We start from the raw sequence: 15470 nt of genomic DNA on the forward strand, positions 1-15470 counted from the left end.
TTGAATCTTCTCTGAATTCTTTTATGTATGATTGGTCATCTTGGCAAGTCTCTTTGAATTATCAGTTTGGTTTGGCCTACTAGATTGATCTTTCTTGCAACGGGAGAAGTGCTTAGCTTTGGGTTCAATCTTGCGGTGTCCTTTCCCAGTGACAGTAGGGGAAGCAAGGCACGTATTGTATTGTTGCCATCGAGGATAACAATATGGGGTTTTCATCATATTGCATGAGTTTATCCCTCTACATCATGTCATCTTGCTTAAGGTGTTACTCTGTTTTCATGAACTTAATACTCTAGATGCATGCTGGATAGCGGTCGATCAGTGGAGTAATAGTAGTAGATGCAGGTAGGAGTCGGTCTACTTGTCTCAGACGTGATGCCTATATACATGATCATGCCTAGATATTCTCATAACTATGCTCAATTCTGTCAATTGCTCAACAGTATTTCGTTCACCAACCGCAAAATACTTATGCTCTTGAGAGAAGCTACTAGTGAACCCTATGGCCCCCGTGTCTATCTTCATCATATTAATCTTCCAATACTCAGTTATTTCCTTTGCTTTTTTACTTTGCTTTTATTTTACTTTGCATCTTTATCATAAAAATACCAAAAATATTATCTTATCATATCTATCAGATATCAATCTCGTAAGTGGAAGTGTAGGCATTGACAACCCCTTATCACGTTGGTTGCGAGGATTTATTTGTTTTGTGCAGGTACGAGGGACTCGCGCATAGCCTCCAACTGGATTGATACCTTGGTTCTCAAAAACGGAGGGAAATACTTACGCTACTTTACTGCATCATCCCTTCCTCTTCGGGGAAAACCAACGCAGTGCTCAAGAGGTAGGAAAAAGGATTTCTGGCGCCGTTGCCGGGGAGTCTACGCAAAAGTCAATATACCAAGTACCCATCACAATCCCTATCTCCCGCATTACATTATTTTCCATTTGCCTCTCATTTTCCTCTCCCCCACTTCACCCTTGCCGTTTTATTCGCCCTCTCTATCTCTATACTCCCTCTCTTTTTCCGTTCACCTCTTTTCCATTTGCGTGTCGTTATGGCTAGTCCCTTATCTTCTCCATTGTCTCCCGAGAATGAAATTCTAAATTTTAAGCAAAGGGAGGGAGAAAATCTAAAATACGCTTGGTATAGAATTTGCAATGCTCAAAATAGATCTACCAGGAAGCAATCTTCTTCCATTCTTCTTCGCAATTTTTATGTAGGCGCTACTCCTTGGCAGAGATATGTCCCTATGATAGATTTGTTTGGCTCACCCCCTCTTTTGGTTAATGGAACTATATTAACTTTGGAGCATGTTATGCAAAGGCTCGAAATTATTGAAAATAAGGTTTCTACCATAGAGTTAATTGAAAATTTGGATAAAAAGATCCACAACCGAATCTCTCAATATGGATCTAAAGTAGGAGTAACTTTGAAAAAATATTAAAGAGAAGGAACCCATAGTTAATGAGAAAATAAATCACGATTCCACTAGGATTGATAAACTTGAGGATATTATTAACAACTTGGGAACCGATTTTTCTTCCATAAAGAATACTCCAAGTCCTCCTACTAAAATTTCCAAGCTTATGTATGTTCCTAAAAATAAGGGTGAATCCTCTAGTAAGGAAACTGCGGATCTCAAATCTACAAGTATTCATCCCAATCTTTTTGCTATCATTAAGGAACCATTTGTTACAAATGAATTTTTCGATCTTCTTCCAAAAAGTTTGATAATCAATAAAAATAAATAAATTCCTAAAGATGGTAGATGCCTCATTGAAGAATGGCCAACCAAAGATGGCAATACCTAGATCTATCATTACTTTTTATGCCTAGCTAGGGGCGTCAAACGATAGCGCTTGTTGGGAGGCAACCCGATTTTATTTTTATTCCTTGCTTTTTTCTCCTGTTTAGTAATAAATAATTTATCTAGCCTCTTTTTAGGTTTTGTTTTTTGTGTTTAATTAGTGTTTGTGCCAAGTAGAACCGTTGGGAAGACTTGGGGAAAGTCTTGATATCTTGCTGTCAAAAACAGAAACTTTAGTGCTCACGAGAACTGCTGCGATTTTTATTTGGAAGGTGATATTTAGTTAATTCTTTTTGAAGATGATTAATAGATAAATTCCTCACGTCCAGAAATTTATTTTAGAATTTTTAGGGTTCCATATCTTGCGCTAGGTACAGATTACTACAGACTGTTCTGTTTTTGACAGATTCTGTTTTTTGTGTGTTGTTTGCTTATTTTGATGAATCTATGGCTAGTAAAATAGTTTATAAACCATAGAGAAGTTGGAATACAGTAGGTTTAACACCAACATAAATAAAGAATGAGTTCAATACAGTACCTTGAAGTGGTCTTTTGTTTTCTTTCGCTAACGGAGCTCACGAGATTTTCTACTTTAAGTTTTGTGTTGTGAAGTTTTCAAGTTTTGGGTAAAGATTTGATGGATTATGGAACAAGGATTGGCAAGAACCTAAGCTTGGGGATTCCCATGGCACCCCCAAGATAATCTAAGGCCACCTAAAAGCCAAAGCTTGGGGATGCCCCGGAAGGCATCCCCTCTTTTCGTCTACTTCTATTGGTAACTTTACTTGGGGCTATATTTTTAGTCACCACATGATATGTGTTTTGCTTGGAGCGTCTTGTATGATTTGAGTCTTTGATTTTTAGTTTACCACAATCATCCTTTCTGTATGCACCTTTTGAGAGAGTCATACATGATTTGGAATTTGTTAGAATACTCTATGTGCTTCGCTTATATCATTTGAGTTATATAGTTTTTCTCTAGTACTTCACTTATATATTTTAGAGCACGGTGGTGGATTTGTTTTATAGAAACTATTGATATCTCATGCTTCACTTAGATTATTTTGAGAGTCTTAAAATATCATGGTAATTTGCCTAAATAATCCTAATATGCTAGGTGTTCAAGATTAGTAAATTTTTTCTTATGAGTGTTTTGAATACTAAGAGAAGTTTGATGCTTGATGATTGTTTGAGGTAATAATATCAAAGTCGTGCTAGTTGAGTACTTGTGAATTTGAGAAATGCTTGTCTTGAAGTTTGCAAGTCCCGTAGCATGCACATATGGTAAAGTTATGTAACAAATTTGAAACATGAGGTGTTATTTGATTGTCTTCCTTATGAGTGGCGGTCGGGGACGAGCGATGGTCTTTTCCTACCAATCTATCCCCCTAGGAGCATGCACGTAGTGCTTGGTTTTTGATGACTTGTAGATTTTTGCAATAAGTATGTGAGTTCTTTATGACTCATGTTCAGTCCATGGATTATACACACTCTCACCCTTCCATCATTGCTAGCCTCTTCGGTACCGCGCATTGCCCTTTCTCACATTGAGAGTTGGTGCAAACTTCGCCGGTGCAACCAAACCCTGTGATATGATACGCTCTTTCACACATAAACCTCCTTATATCTTCCTCAAAACAGCCACCATACCAACCTATTATGGCATTTCCATAGCCATTCTAAGATATATTGCCATGCAACTTTCCACCATTCCGTTTATCATGACACATTCATCATTGTCATATTGCTTAGCATGATCATGTAGTTGACATAGTATTTGTGGCAAAGCCCCCGTTCATAATTCTTTCATACATGTCACTCTTGGTTCATTGCATATCCCGGTACACCGCTGGAGGCATTCATATAGAGTCATATCTTGTTCTAAGTATCGAGTTGTAATTCTTGAGTTGTAAGTAAATAGAAGTGTGATGACCATCATTCATAGAGCATTGTCCTAAAAAAGGCCAAAAAAAGGAAGGCCAAATAATTTTTTTAATAATTATAATAAAGAAGGGACAATGCTACTATCCTTTTTCCACACTTGTGCTTCAAAATAGCACCATAATTTTCATGATAGAGAGTCTTTTGTCTTGTCACTTTCATATACTAGTGGGAATTTTTCATTATAGAACTTGGCTTGTATATTCCAACAATGGGCCTCCTCAAGTGCCCTAGGTCTTCATGAGCAAGCAAGTTGGATGCACACCCACTTAGTTTCTTTTGTTGAGCTTTAATACATTTATAGCTCTAGTGCATCTGTTGCATGGCAATCCCTACTCCTTGCATTAACATCAATTGATGGGCATCTCCATAGCCCATTGATTAGCCTTGTTGATGTGAGACTTTCTCCTTTTTTGTCTTCTCCACATAACCCCCATCATCATATTCTATTCCACCCATAGTGCTATATCCATGGCTCGCGCTCATATATTGCATGAAAGTTTATAGGTTTGGGATTACTAAAGTATGAAACAATTGCTTGGCTTGTCATCGGGGTTGTGCATGATGAGAGCATTCTTGTGTGACGAAAATGGAGCATGCCTAAACTATATGATTTTGTAGGGATGAACTTTCTTTGGCCATGTTATTTTGAGAGGACATAATTGCTTAGTTAGTATGCTTGAAGTATTATTATTTTTATGTCAATATGAACTTTTATCTTGAATCTTTCGGATCTGAATATTCATACCACAACTAAGAAGAATTACATTAAAATTATGCCAAGTAGCACTCCGCATCAAAAATTATGTTTTTATCATTTACCTACTCGAGGACGAGCAGGAATTAAGCTTGGGGATGCTTGATACGTCTCCAACATATCTATAATTTTTGATTGCTCCATACTATATTATCTACTGTTTTGGACATTATTGGGCTTTATTATCCACTTTTATATTATTTTTGGGAGTAACCTATTAACCGGAGGCCCAGCCCAGAATTTCTGTTTTTTTGCCTATTTTAGGGATTTGAAGAAAAGGAATATCAAACGGAGTCCAAACGGAATGAAACCTTCGAGAACGTGATTTTCTCACCGAACATGATCTAGGAGACTTGGACCCTACGTCAAGAAACAAAGGAGGAGGCCACGAGGTAGGGGGCGCGCCTACCCCCCAAGTGCGCCCTCCAACCTCATGGGCCCACTGTTGCTCCACCGACGTACTCCTTCCTCCTATATATACTTACTTACCCCCAAACGATCAGATATGGATCCAAACCCCTAATTCCACCGCCGCAAATTTCTATATCCTTGAGATCCCACCTTGGGGCCTGTTCCGGAGCTCCGCCGAAGGGGGTATCCATCACGGAGGGCTTCTACATCATCCCCATAGCCCCTCCGATGAAGTGTGACTAGTTCACCTCAGACCTATGGGTCCATAGTTATTAGCTAGATGGCTTCTTCTCTCTTTTTGGATCTCAATACAATGTTCTCCCCCTCTCTTGTGGAGAACTATTCGATGTAATCTTCTTTTTGCGGTGTGTTTGTTAAGACCGATGAATTGTGGGTTTGTGATCAAGTCTATCTATGACCAATATTTGAATCTTATCTGAATTCTTTTATGTATGATTGGTTATCTTTGCAAGTCTCTTTTAATTATCAGTTTGGTTTGGCCTACTAGATTGATATTTCTTGCAATGGGAGAAGTGCTTAGCTTTGGGTTCAATGTTGCGGTGTCCTTTCCCAGTGATAGGAGGGGCAGCAAGGCACGTATTGTATTGTTGCCATCGAGGATAACAAGATGTGGTTTTCATCATATTGCATGAGTTTATCCCTCTACATCATGTCATCTTGCTTAAGGCGTTACTCTGTTTTCATGAACTTAATACTCTAGAGTCATGGTGGATAGCGGTCGATGAGTGGAGTAATAGTAGTAGATGCAGGCAGGAGTCGGTCTACTTGTCTCGGACGTGATGCCTATATACATGATCATACCTAGATATTCTCATAACTATGCTCAATTCTGTCAATTGCTCAACAGTAATTCGTTCACCCATCGTAAAATACTTATGCTCTTGAGAGAGGCCACTAGTGAAACCTATGGCCCCCGGGTATATCTTCATCATATTAGTCTTCCAATACTTAGTTATTTCCTTTGCTTTTTGCTTTGCTTTTATTTTACTTTGCATCTTTATCATAAAAATACCAAAAATATTATCTTATCATATCTATCAGATCTCACTCTCGTAAGTGGCCGTGTAGGGATTGACAACCCCTTATTGCATTGGTTGCGAGGATTTATTTGTTTTGTGCAGGTACGAGGGACTCGCGCGTAGCCTCCTACTGGATTGATACCTTGGTTCTCAAAAACTAAGGGAAATACTTACGCTACCTTACTGCATCATCCCTTCCTCTTCGGGGAAAACCAATGCAGTGCTTAAGAGGTAACATGGTGGAACGGAAGGAAGCAGGCAAGGAACATTCAGTTCAGTGGCCGATTTACTATATCAGTGAGGTGCTCATTGAATCCAAGCAGAGGTATCCGCATTGGCAGAAGCTGGTGTTTGGGGTGTTCATGGCTAGTCGTAAGCTGAAGCAATATTTCCTTGGCCATCCCATCATTGTGGTGAGTTCTGCTCCTTTAGGAGATATTATTCAAAACAGAGAAGCCACAGGTCGGGTAGCCAAGTGGGCCATTGAGCTTGGATCCCATGGTTTGAAGTACGTGCCTAGAACAGCCATCAAGTCTCAAGCACTTGTGGACTTCATCAACGACTGGACAGATTTACAGATGCCCAAGGACAAGCTGGATAACACATATTGGACTATTCACTTTGACGGATCCAGGCAATTGGAAGGCTCGGGGGCTGCAGTTATTTTGACTTCCCCACAAAGTGATAAATTTTGTTATGTCTTAAGGTTGATGTTCCCGTGTACTAACAATGCAATTGAGTATGAAGCCCTGCTCCATGGCCTTCGGATGGCTAAAGAAATGAACTTAAGCCGGGTAAGGTGCTTTGGCGACTCAGATTTGGTGGCTCATCAAGTTTCAGGCACTTGGGATTCCAAAGATCCACTCATGGTGGCTTATCGCCGAGAGGTTGATGCTATTGCTGGTCATTTCAAAGGTTATCAGGTAGAACATGTCGACCATATGAAGAATGAGGCAGCGGATGCTTTAAGCCGACTTGGATCCCAGCGTAAGCCGGTACCACCTAATGTTTTCGTTCATATTTTCCATAATCCTTCGGTTAAACTGCCTACGGAGGAAGATCTTGCTATTCCTGACCCGGTGGCACAACTGGTGGTGGCTCTTCATGCTATTCCTGATTGGATAGTTCCATATTTGGCTTATATGACCCGAGATGAGTTACCTACTGATGAAGTTTTGTCCAGACAGATAACCCGATGATGTAAGTCAATGACTATTGTCAATGGAGAGTTGCACCAATGCAGTGTTATAGGGGCGTTTCAACGTTGTGTTTCTCCTGAAGAGGGCCGTGAGATTCTATGAGAGATTCATGAAGGAGATTGCGGCCATCATGCCAGCTCTAAGTCTCTCGTGTCTAAGGCTTTTCGTCATGGGTTTTATTGGTAATGGCACATGCTGATGCAGAGGATTTGGTCAGTAATCACTACAAAAAAGGACACATTCGTGACATTTTGGGCCGAATGATTTTTCTGTCATGCTTATGACACTTCTATGACGATAATTGTGAGAAAACCCGGTATCATCATAGATGTGGTGGGGTCCTACTTCTATGACAAAAATCATGACAGAAAATGGGCTTTTCGTCTTGGGCAGGCCGGAGACGCAGCTGCATGACATTCTTTGGGCCGTCCATGATGGAAAAAACCATGTTAGAAGCGAGGATGAGGAACATATCGGGGGAGTGCCTAATTAGGGTGGGTGGTCGGGGGACGAGCGATGCACGTTTCTCTCGTACGTACGCGCGTGTGTGCGAGGCGCTGGGCTCTAACCGAACCCGAGCGAGGCGTTGAGCTGTAACTGAACCCGAGCGATTGCACTAGCTACATTACTGAACCCGAGTGATCGATCCCTTGCTGTAAACTGAACCCGAGTGATTCCTTCGCTACTTCTACTAACTGAAGCCGATCGATGCTGCCTCTGGATGAACAGTGAGCGTTGTTGGGGGGGGGGGTTGGATGAATAGTTCCCGGTGGGGGTGGATGAACAGGACCCTGTGGTGTTGTCGCTAGGTGAACAGGACCCCGATCGATCGAGCCGGTTGGGGGCTGGATAAACAGTACCCCATGGAGGGCTGGATGAACGAGACCCCATGGAGGGCTGGTTGAACAGTAACCGGTGGAGGGCTGGTTGAACAGTAGCCGGTGGAGGGCTGGATGAACAGTAGCCCGTGGAGGGGTGGTTGAACAGTACCCCATGGAGAGGGCTGGTGGAACAGTAGCTGGTGGAGGAGCGTGTGGTGGAGGCTGGATGAACAGGAGAAAGTGCATGAATAGTCGCAGGTGGAGGCTGGAGGAGGTCGACGGTGGATGAACAGGAGCCCGTGGAGGCTGTAGGAGGTAGACGGTGGAGATGAACAATATCCCATGGAGTCCCATTTTGCGGTACGCCACACCCCTCCTGATGAACAGGACCCCCGTTTCGACCGTAGCGCTCCAACACAAGTCCGTTTCCTCTGTTTTTTGGTATGCCACACCCCTCCCAATCAACAGGACTCCGTTTCGACCGTAGGAGGTCTAAGAGAAGTCTGTTTCCTCCATTTTGCGGTACGCCAGACCCCTCCCGATGAACATGATTCCGTTTCGACCGTGGCCAGTCGAACACAAGGCCGTTTCCTCCATTCTGCGGTATGCCAGGCCTCGTTTCCATCGGCTGTTCCATCCAAGCCGGTTGGCTCCCGATAAACACGACGACGCATTCTGTTCCAACCCAGCCGGTTGCCTCCCCATGAATAGGACAACGGCGCAGCTTCTCCTTCTGACCCAGCCATGTACACGAGCCCTGGTCATACGTATGCACGAGTAGGCATTCGAGACCCCGCCCGTATGTACGCACGTGGCCGTATTTTCCTTCTTGCACCCTGGCCACTGTACGAACGTGTACATGCTACGTGCGCACCTCTACTACGACACGTGCGCGCTTATACTACGACACTTGCCCTTCCTTACACGGCCACGGTTCATCGCTGCGGCCTGCAAACAGACCGATCGTATGTACGTATACATTCGCGACCAGAATGACAATGCTATGTACGCTTCGATCAGGTGGGTCCTGATTGTCAGGCACTTCCTTCCGTGCGAAAATGTAGTATTGTCGGGTGGGTCCTAGCAGTCAGGGGGGAAACGTTTTTTCATGAAATACAGTGGCCCGTCTGGTGGGTCCCTGTTGTCAGGTGGAGGAATAATTATTTTGCGTGTAATAAGGAGACACTTCCTTGCTGCTGCCGTGGACCTAGTTGTCAGCCTCTTCACGTATAGTACTGTTCTGATGGAAGTCATTCCTTGACCATGTTGACCAAACAACGCCGAGAGCACCAGGGCGGTGGATGACGGCGAGGCCTAGGTAGGGGACGACGAGGAGCCGGGGTAGACGCGGCAGTGGGTGCCCACGCGGAGGGCAGTACGTGGGTTGATTGCTTTGGCTGCGGTGTGAGGCTGCCGTCGCCGTAGGGCCTGGCCAGCGGTGGGAGTAGTAGGGGTGGTGAGGCCTCTGCGGTAGCACAGCCGGCCATGGGAGGCAAGAGCACGCGGTGGTTTGGACGGGTGGAGCAAGAATATCAGAGGTTGAAGAAGTAGGACGACCGTTGGATGTTAACAATCCAACGGTCACTGGTGATAGAAATGTTTGTTGACTAAGTTGACAAAGCCCTCCATCCGCGTCAACTTAGTAGGCCCACAAGTCAGCTCCCACTATGGTGGGTCCCAGCTAGCAGGGGGAGTATTCATTTTTGTGTGCGTAATAAGGAGGCACTTCCTTGCGTGCGAAGATATAGTTGTTGGGTCCGAGCTGTCAGCGGGAGTATTCATTATTTTTGGCGTAATAAGGAGGTACTTGCTTGCATGCGGCCATGGACCATGTGGGTCCCAACTGTCATCCTCTCCATGTACATCCCTCTTCTGATGTTGTCGTTTGTTGACAATGTCTACCACGTCGTGCCGAGACCACCAGCGCGATGGACGACGGCGAGACCCAGGAAGGGAATGACCTGAAGGCGGGGAAGCCACAACAGTGGAGGTATGTGGGTGAGTAGAGGGAAGGCCTAGCTAGTGGTGGGAGTAGTAGGGGGATGTGAGTCCTGCGCGGCAGCATAGCCAGCCACGGGAGGCGGGAGTAGGCGGTCCCGCCGGCGCTGGATTTGGCGGCTGGAGCAACAAGATCAGAGATTGAAGAAATACGACGGCCGTTGGATTGACATCCAACGGTTACGTCTGCTAGAATCGTTTGTTGATGTATATAATAAGTAAAAAAATCTTGCATACATGTCAACTTAATAGGCCCACAACTCAGACCATTCCCTATTTTTTTAATAATTTAAATATAGCTCATTGCAACTTCTTATGCAATTTATTGGAGTCCGTTTTTTGTTGGCCAGTGCCAGGCTTAAAAATTTAAACGAAATTTCGCATATTTCAGTGGGTTCCAAACTATTTTTAATACCAAAATCTCGAGCCGGATTTAAAGTACTTTGTACATATATTTAAATTAGGTTAAAGCCCAATGAAATAGGAATCTGAAAATGTGAAAAGATTCAGAAATTATAAAGTAATTTCCAATTTGTCATCTGTTTTTATATTTACAACCCATTTCATATTACTTTCAAGATTTGCAAGCGTCTTGAAAGAGTTGCAGCCCATCAGGGTGTAGAAAAATAGGTAGGCCTGGATTGGGTATTCTTCAGAAAAAATAAACTGGGCTCATTTTCACAAAGAAAAAAATAGGTGGGCTGGTCATATGGTGAACATAAAATATAAGCCTCGGCTAGATGGGCCACAACCCAGTTGAAACCCTGCTCCGTTTCGAGCAGCTACATCCCATGTGTCTGCCAATCTTGTGGTGATGTTCTCTTGTCTATCGACTATATACGCTAACAATGGAGTATATAACAAAAAATGAGAAACTTCCTTGCGTACGGCCATGGACATGGTGGGCCCCTACTGTCATCCTCTCCATGTACAGTCCTCTGCCGATTCCTGTTGTTTGTTGACCATGTTGACAATGCAAGAGGGCGCCGCCACGGCGAGCACACCAAAGTGCATGGAGGATGACGGTGAGGCCTCAGACGTCGGTGTTAACGATTTAGGAGACGGTGGGGCAGCGATGCGTGCGCTCAGGCGCAGCCAGCCATGGGAGGCGAAAGTGGGCGGCCCCGCCAGCGCTGGTTTGGTTTTGGTGGCTGGAGGAAGAAAGGACTGAAGAAACACAACAGACTATAAAAGCAGCAGGAGTATTTAACAACCTTAACTAAAACCAGCAGGGGCACTTAACAACCATAGATGAAAGTAGTATGAGTACTTATACAGGTTCAACCATACAAAACACGCCTCGAACAGTGGTACTTTGGCTACAGTTTACCAAGGGTGAGGCCGCCAAGCCCCAGGACAAGGCCCAGGCGCCACCCCACGCATCCAGAACCTTCTAAAAGCGGCTTCATCTCGCAGTGTTGTTAATAAACAATATATTCGCTTTAGAGCCATTGAAAAGCAGGAACATAATCTGCAGTCCTATTCTACAAGATGGACGGACCTTCATTATTTGAGACCACCCATGAATAAGTATCTTTTCACCTCCAAGGGGAATGGAGTAGGTCGACATAAACATCATGTTGTGACCAAGCGCAAGTCTGACCCGACCATGGTCAGGCATCTGTATAGGAACAATAGAACTGGGCAGTATGTGTTTCAAGAAGATCACAACTGTAAAACTATGTATAAGCAAGAGTTTATGAACAACATATATAATAGAAAACCGCTCGTACCATAAGTTTCTCGACACAGTTGGACCGGTTCAACGAGTGCAACAGTGGCACACATATCCCATGTGGCCTTCCACCATTGAAACGCCCCACAAGGACCTCAAGACGATCAATATAGTGTAGGAACTTATGGATGTCGTCCTAGTCAACTTCAGTGCCATTCGTAATAGCCGAGTTCTTATAGAATAACAAACGAGTAGCCTGCTTAACTCTGAAAAAACCTACACGTGCCACCAATTATAAGAATATATTAGTTAGAAGTAGCATCTTCGTGAGAGATTCGTTGCTACTTCTAAAGTTAAATTGTGATTAGTTAGACAGAATAGGTGGATTAAGAAGTAATCGAGGCAACAAGCAAGAACCAGATACAAAACCAACATGTATGAACAATTGGAATGACGTCGGGGTGGAAGATCGCAGTGAAGACGAGACCAGGTTCTGCTATTTCCATCAACATTCATGATTCAACTTTCAGTCTGTAACACTTGATAAAGTTTATCCAAGTTCGGCCATAAAAAAGAAACGATCTTCTTGGTTCATGAACCCAACTCGGAATTTATATCCATGGCTTGTCTTCACTGTGACCATTAACCTAGTGTATTCAGTTATGGCAAGGCCGAGCATCTTGAGTACATGTGTTTTGGCAAAGCAAGGAATGCACTACATGAAAAATAATATGAGAACACAATGTATTCCCTATCCAAATCTAGAAATAATTTCCCCCGTCACGTCCGTGTTGACCATGGTACTAGTACCTTTTATCCAAATATAGGAATCCAAATTTCCAAGTAGTCGACAGCATGTTCAAAAAACCCCAGCCTCCCAAATAGAAAAGAGGATTCTAAGAACATATTGTGCGTGTTTTAAAATCCTATGTTAGGATGAGAAGGAACAAGTGTGGAGTCTCGCCGAGGGCGCAGAAACCTGTAGGGTCCTCGCACTTTGGGCACTGCAAATGAAACACACTAGATTTGGTAGGAAGAAAAATGCATCAACGGCGGCGGCTGCCATCCTAGGATTACCCGCGACCAAGGGACTTGGATTCATCGGGGATGGATGAAGAATTCGTACCAGGTACTCCATGAGAAAACCCTATGCAATCGCCGAGTGGGGGGCTTTATCTGAACAAGCAAACGAGGGAGAAGGGGATTCAGGCCTAATGAAATATTGCCGCTTCGTCCTTCTAGGTGACTGCTAAAACTGGAAAGGTGGGGGTTTTTGTGATTTGACGGCTCATTGGGCATTACTGCGGCGCTACGACAGCGGTGTGCCTACCGTGCAGTTGTGCACTCTAATTTGGTGCATATGGCACATGGACCCCGCTGCTAGATTGTAGCAACCCAATCCCAATGGACCATAGTCTCTGTGCTTAAGTGTCACCCCTGGATCGGTATTGCTGACACACACAATACTCGAGGATTTATAATAGAGTTCAATCACACACTTATTACACGAGTGTCTCACAAAGAGTACTTATTACAATAATATGGTTGAAGGCCATCTAAATAAGATAACTATGGAAGCTTCGAACATAAATGAGTCCATCCAACTCCACGGCAATACTGAGTGCATGACAACGACCTATCACACCTTACTCTTCGTCTAAAAATTCTGCAACTTGGTACGGTGCAGCCGTGTAGGTCACCACATGGAATATGCTTGCAAGATAACACCATAGAGCAATGAACAAATGACAACTATCACTACATGTATATTTGGCTGGTGGAGGCTCTACGGTTATCATTTGCATAAAGCTAGTTTTTCCCTACAACAAAGGAATATATTTTATTGATCTACAAAGTTTAATGACATTATTGAGAAGGTTCCTCCAACTCAATCCCAAAATAATAATTCTAACCCAAAAAATTCAGTAAGTAAAGTGTTGAGACCAAATCAATAATACAAGTACCAGATACTCAAGATGTCCATAACCTCGGACACGTCTAACCATGAGTAGTTTATATACTCTGCAGAGGTTTGCGCACTTTTCCCCACAAGACTCGATCTCCTCCATTGAATTTCTCACACTAGATGATGTTTGAGAAATGGATGATCGATTCATAGTCTTTCCGAAGCATTAACTCTTTACTCTGGGTTGACAGTACCACCTACTTTCCCCTACATCTGCTAGCCTACCACTGAAAGAGGTCACACAACGTACTCAACTATTCCAAAGCCCATAATGGCTTGTGGCTGCACACGGAAGTGTCTAGCATGAATAATCTTATGATCCCTTTGAGCCTGGGTGGCAAACCATAGGATGATCGCACGGGTACTCCGGGATATCCTAGGACAACACTGGATTGCTCCAGGTGCCCACAACCAATCCACCCAGAAGTGTATTAAAGTAGCCACCTTAAGTTTCCCTTAGTTAATAATAACTCTCACATCTTTCATGAATCTCACAAACCAATCCACGTCTACAAGCATAGCAAAGTAAGTCAAACACAATGTATTAACTCCCAGGGTTTAAATGTAAGGCAATAGGTTCCTACCTCATCAACTACTTCCCAATACCCACATGTTATCACAATCCTACTCATGCAATGTTTGAGGGTTGAAACTAATGCATAAAACTAGGTAATAAAGGGATATGATCAACGTGTTACTTGCCTTGCTGACGATCGGAAAACCCTAGAGATCCGTAGTAGCAAGCCTCGCACTCCGGAAACTCTATCATGAACAAACAATAGCATACATAAGCACTCAAGCATAAGATGCAAAGGTAAAACCAAAAGAAAAGATCTAAACTGAAAGTTCAAGTGAAGAGCTTCGATTTGTAAAAAGAATCAATTGAATCGGAGTTATGAAACTCAAACTACCAACAAAAGAAATTTGAATTCAAATCTGCTTGAAACTAAATTTCAAAATTTTAAAATCATGTTCAAGTTGATTATCTGGAGAGAGGGGGACAAGAAAAAGATTTTGGCATTAGATTTGGACAAACGAGCAAAAAGTAGTGAAGGTTTGAAAATCAGGGACTAATCTACGAGGAAAGTAATTACAAATAGGTCCCTGACCGAAAATTAATCTAAAAAGAAAAATCTATTTAAGGAACGTCCGCTAACAAAGACTAACGAACGAATTCGTTCATTAAAAGAGAAAATCAGGTGAACGCTCACTAAATAACGAAACCTAAAATAAAACCGATCTAAACGAAATAAACCGAACTTTAATAAAAAAACTTCGGCTTTTCTTCGGTTTTCACCTGTTCCGGCGGGATGAACCGGCGGCAGTGGCGGCGTTCTCCGGCGGCGGCGGAAGCGGCGCGGCGCGACACGGCAGTGGGAGGCGGGGCACGGCGCGGCAGCGAAGGGAGGCGGCAGGGAGCAGTGCGGGCGACGCGAGGCAGCAGCGTCGGCAGGCGGTGGCGTCGGTGGGACGGCTGCAGGCGGCGGGGTGGCGGAGGTTGAGCTTCAGCCCTATTTAAAGGGGCCGAGGGGTTGCTTGGGGGAGGGGATAGGCGGCGGTGGAGGAGGGGTCCGACAGGGACTCGACGGCAGTGGCGTCGGGCGCTAGCCGGACTCGGGGACGAGCAGCGGTGGTGGTTGTGAGCTGGGCCGGCCCAGGTACTTTTTTAAAATAATTTCACTGAAAAGGAAATTCAAAAAAATAAAATAAATAAAAATCCTAAAATCTTGAAAATAATTTTCACGGTCCTCTACTAATATTTAGGACAACATGAACATTTTTCTAGGCTAAAATGCAAATTTTAAAAATGCAATTTTTCCCTAATTTAATCGAATAAAATCTCAACAA

This window comes from Triticum urartu, chromosome 1 (genome assembly GCF_003073215.2).
Source record: "Triticum urartu cultivar G1812 chromosome 1, Tu2.1, whole genome shotgun sequence".
Lineage (NCBI taxonomy): Eukaryota > Viridiplantae > Streptophyta > Magnoliopsida > Poales > Poaceae > Triticum > Triticum urartu.